We start from the raw sequence: 5,429 nt of genomic DNA on the forward strand, positions 1-5,429 counted from the left end.
TAAAAAAAAATGTCCGAGAGCAGCGGTGGGATCGCCTTCGCTTACATCCTACTTGTTTTCTGGGACGTCTGCTACCCGATACCAGGAATATTTCAGGACCGGGATCGCATTTACAACCATGCTACTTGATTTTGAAACGTGTGATTACACGTGAGGCCTTGAGCAGTATTCTCATGACACAGCGATGCTTATGTCGTGGTGGACAGTGTCTGTGCAGTGGGAATGTGTGTTAGAGACGTAGTGTAATGGATCCTGGATAACTGTGTGTCACTGGCTAGTGGTGCCACTAACTGGCACCTGCATTTTTAGCTTTACCAAGCGTTACGTGCAACAGTTACGGAAAAGTGTGGTGCGTCGCCGTGAGTTAATATTTCCATGGCAAGTGATTTTAAATTGATACGCAATTTAAGTTCAGTTTGTTATTTTTAAATGATATCCCTCACTTCTGGGATTGAACAAGTTGAACAAGACATATTAAAATGTTGGTCGATGCGTCGCTCAGATGAGGTGCGGCTCGGGCGGAGCCCGAGAGGCGCAAGTTTGAGTCTTACATCGTTCATGAATTTTGGTAAAGAATTTGTAAAGTTTAGTAAATTAAAAAAAAAAAAAAAAAGTGTAAATAGACATGCCTATACTGTGCCAGGGCATCTGTCTGTTGTTTTGAGTATTGGTCTTAGTAAAGATTCGTTATTTCAATCTCAAAGACGTAATTAAATTATTAACACTCGTGAGACAGAGATAACCTTATTTAACAGAACGGTTTTACTCACGTTTTATCGGTGTAAGTACCGACTAGTTTCAGACCATTCGGAGGTCCTTCATCAGAGTGAGTATAGTGGGCTCGCGATAACGTCCCATCTCTTACTGCTGATTTGTGCTAGCTAACTACAATAAAGGAAGGTTGATAATTGTTCATACGGTCAGGATAAGTTCGTGCTCAGATGAGAAGCATTCCGCAGTTGACGTATGCTCTGCCAAGATGCTCTCAAGAAATGCTGTTTCAAAATAATATCCGGCAGAAGTTATTTAGCTTGGAATATATTAACGGTGGAATCAAATGAAGACGAAAAGCGTCAGCAAGGAAGGTTCCAGGGTTTACTTGTTATCGACTGCAGAAAGTGTAAGCACGATTCGATTGCTAACACATGGCAGAGCTAGAGGATTTAATAGAAATGAGACGAGAAGCAAAACATAGGATGGACGAGCTAGTAAAAAGAGATAAAGTACGATACGATGCCGATAAGGCCTTAATTCATCCGTTGCGGTAGGCAACTTAGTTTTAGTACAAAGTTATCCTCGCATCAATTATAAATATGGATTTCTTTATTGATAATTTTGTAGCATTGGGGATTGAAAGCTCCTACGCTTTGTCATATTAGGATTGAAAGCTCCTACGCTTTGTCATATTAGGATTGAAAGCTCCTACGCTTTGTCATATTAGGATTGAAAGCTCCTACGCTTTGTCATATTAGGATTGAAAGCTTTTACGCTTTGTCATATTAGGATTGAAAGCCTGTCGCTTTGTCCAAGTTTACTTCTAAGAGCGCTACAACTATGGTGGGGTGTAGGATTGAAAGCCTGTCGCTTTGTCCAAGTTTACTTCTAAGAGCGCTACACCTATGGTGGGCTGCAGGATTGAAAGCCTGTCGCTTTGTCCAAGTTTACTTCTAAGAGCGCTACACCTATGGTGGGGTGCAGGATTGAAAGCCTGTCGCTTTGTCCAAGTTTACTTCTAAGAGCGCTACACCTATGGTGGGGTGTAGGATTGAAAGCCTGTCGCTTTGTCCAAGTTTACTTCTAAGAGCGCTACACCTATGGTGGGGTGTAGGATTGAAAGCCTGTCGCTTTGTCCAAGTTTACTTCTAAGAGCGCTACACCTATGGTGGGGTGCAGGATTGAAAGCCTGTCGCTTTGTCCAAGTTTACTTCTAAGAGCGCTACACCTATGGTGGGGTGTAGGATTGAAAGCCTGTCGCTTTGTCCAAGTTTACTTCTAAGAGCGCTACACCTATGGTGGGGTGTAGGATTGAAAGCCTGTCGCTTTGTCCAAGTTTACTTCTAAGAGCGCTACACCTATGGTGGGGTGTAGGATTGAAAGCCTGTCGCTTTGTCCAAGTTTACTTCTAAGAGCGCTACACCTATGGTGGGGTGTAGGATTGAAAGCCTGTCACTTTGTCCAAGTTTACTTCTAAGAGCGCCACGCTTGTGGTGGTGTGGATTAGAATTTTTAGTATAATTCCGGAGATGGGTAATGTTGAAAGCTTTGACGCTTTACTAGATTCCGCTAGACAGATGATGCTGAAAGCTGCAACGCTTTGCAGCGTGTTTTAAGTGCTGCCTCTGAGCAATGCTGAAAGCCCCAACGCTTTGCTATACGCCAGAGCTGTGACGTGCTGAAAGCTTTAACGCTTTGCTTTGTGGGAGGTTGAAAACTGTTTGTAAACACTTTACTTGTGTGCTATGCGCTGTGGTGTCTAGGCTGGACTTGACGTCGATAAATCAACGCGAGAGCGCGTTGGATTGCAGAATGGCCGTGTTGGAGAATTAGAATATAAAAGTAATATGGCCTGTATGATTATATTCTACTCTGTGTATTGGGCTGAACTGATGGCGAACGTCATCTTTCAAAGTGTGTTTGAAGTTATCACTGTGTACGTCACTGTCGGTGACGTGATTGAAGTTATTGTCCATCAGTAGAGCGCTCATTGAGAAGTTGCATTCGCAGACTAATATGATACTTACGCATCAGACAGGGCACTCTCATATAGCAATATTAGCCTTCATACAACCTCACATATCATAAATGACAGCTTAGTTTTTTTTTAAATTTAAACACGGAGTTATTGACCAAGGCGTGGTAGTTATACAGCCTGCAATATTTTTTCCTGCTTGGGTACATAGGTACTCCTAGCCATTTAAGAATAATTTAATTCTTTTGCAAATTTGAAATGACATCAAAAGTAATTCTAAAGAAATCAATTTTGAGGAAATTAATTCCAATTAATAATACTAAATAGAAGGGCAAGGTTTAGAAAAAAACATATCAAGTTATTTTATTTTTCATTTTCGTTTTAAACTTATTATAAGCCTATTTAATCTGCATCCACAAAAATTTCTTTGCAATAGGGTTCATTTTCTCTGTAAGCTTATAAAGCTTTTATATTTTTATAAAATGATTTTCTGTGAAAATGCACTTTTAGCTCTTAAATCAAAGTTAAGCTGCTTTCGTGATTTGGTAAATTCACAATAAAGATTTGCACAATGAGGTGAAAGTTTCATTTTCTTTAAAATGACATGTGGTCTTCTCTTCCTTGATGGAGTGTGATGCACAGCGTCATCTGAAGAATAAAATATGTTTTTAATTTCAAATTCATGTAGATCATCAACACTTACTTATGAGGTGCCTCTAAGAGATGAGAACAAATTCAGGTCTGAATTTCAAAAGACAAAATTTTAAGTTTCATACTTAAAGATATGTTCTTTAAATAAATGTTAATACGAACAATAGATATTCATTCAATACACATTTACCAACCTATAGGCATTTCTCTAGCATCATTTCTATAATCTGATGTAGATGGTATGTTTTCTGGTTGCAATGTTGATATTACATATGTAATGAAAGCATATTGCAGTACTAACAAGGAAACATTAAATTTAAATTAACTTTACAGACTGTACAGTGTCACTCTAACTCTTTCTCACACCGTGGACCACAGACAAATTTCTTTTGTTCATTCTTTCATAAGCTATTCAAACACCATTCAGTTATAGACACTTCATGGTACAAATCTTAGCAATTCAGTTTTGGTACCTAAATTAAACTACATTAGAAATGAATCGCTAATTAAAAATTGAAGGTAGACCTTCATGTCACAATACAGACCTATCTGACAGATTGCTGTCAGGCAAATTAAAATGAAGGACAATGGCTTCATATGTTGTACTTTAAAAATAATGTGTGAAACTATCATGTTCTTTCTTAAAAGAAATATTAAATGCATGAATTAAAAATATTTTGAATTTCAAGTGATTACCTAACTTTCAACTTCTTACCATGTCAGGTCAACTCAGTTGCAAATTTCCACCTTTTTACTATTATAATATTTTTCTTATAAAATTTTTATTATAATTCTTTTGACAATTACTGTTATAATATTCAAAGTGGAAACATACCAATGTCACCATGATATTTTGTGTGGTTCTGCATGACCTCTAGTTTTCAATATGTGTGATCAAAATGACACCTCTTTCTACAATAACCATGATCACTGATGGTAGGAACTGAAAACAAAGAGTTATTTACTTAAAAATTTGTAATAGTAAAAATCACGTATATATTTTTATTAACTTGCTTTGTAATAAATTTTCCAAAATTCATATGATTATTAAAATTTTAAACATAGCTCAGATTAGTGTTAGCGAAAGAAAAATTATATACCTACTTTTAAGTATTCAAATCTGACTAAGTACATATTTTATTTAAAAACAACATTCGTGAAACATACTAAGTGAGTACAGTTTCTGTTCAAACCCACAATCAACAGTGAAAACATATTATTTTATAAATATTTAATACATACCAGTTGTATTGAGGTTTGTAACCGTGGTTTGAGGAATACCACTGGTTATCTTGCGATCGCTTAACAAAGTAGGAGCATGTAGAGGCGAGAAATCTTTTTTCAAAATGATTTTGGCACACAAACTGCCTACAAACTTCTTAGAAGCTCAAGCTTCACAGTTAATTCACTGTAACTATTTCTTGAGTCCTATCTCACTTTTTGGAAACATATGAAAACAGACGTCTTTTCGTCTACTAGCAGGTCACAAACACAGCACTTATTGATCATGTTGCAGAGCTATTAAAGCTTAGAAAATTGAGAGGATAAGTTACGGAAGTAATTAATAAAAACTTCACGCGAACAAGTTTGAAACTAATAATAACGTCAAAAACTTGAAACGACGATTGAAGGTTGTCAGATTAGTTTTTGTCGTTTGATAGATAAATGAAAATGTCGTCACAACAACTGTCATATGAGAAATGTGAACCATAGACTTAAGGTCGAAATAATTTGTATGAAGATTACCTGCCGTGTGCATTCGTCTTCAAGCTAGCGCCCGCGCCGGTTGTGCGCACTGATCGACTTGAAACAACATGGAGGATACCAACACCGTGACGCCCGATTTTTAAATCCAAATGAATCTCCGAGAAATATATGTACCTATATATTCATTCTTTGGATGGGTGAAATCTCGTGACACGAAGTAGTAAAAATAAATTGAATTTATAATTCAATTGTTATTAAACATTATTTTATGAAATTTCATTTTTTAATCCTAAAGCTTTGTAAGTTTTCACTTCTATCGGCAGTCCCTACAACTGCCAATTTTTTTCTCATAAAAAAGGCTGGAAATTCAAAAACGCAGAAC

At 36.9% G+C, this 5,429-nt stretch overlaps 1 long non-coding RNA gene across 1 annotated transcript; it reads right to left on the reverse strand.

The window, feature by feature from the left end:
• Positions 1 to 3,183: 3,183 nt before the first annotated feature.
• LOC126970910 (uncharacterized) lies at positions 3,184 to 4,917 on the reverse strand. The gene is made up of 3 exons (XR_007730723.1): positions 4,778 to 4,917; positions 4,176 to 4,283; positions 3,184 to 3,337 (listed from the first exon to the last, which is right to left on the reverse strand). It is a non-coding gene; the product is annotated as an uncharacterized LOC126970910 (long non-coding RNA).
• Between the last annotated feature and the right edge of the window lie 512 nt (positions 4,918 to 5,429).

This window comes from Leptidea sinapis, chromosome 22 (assembly GCF_905404315.1).
Source record: "Leptidea sinapis chromosome 22, ilLepSina1.1, whole genome shotgun sequence".
NCBI lineage: Eukaryota > Metazoa > Arthropoda > Insecta > Lepidoptera > Pieridae > Leptidea > Leptidea sinapis.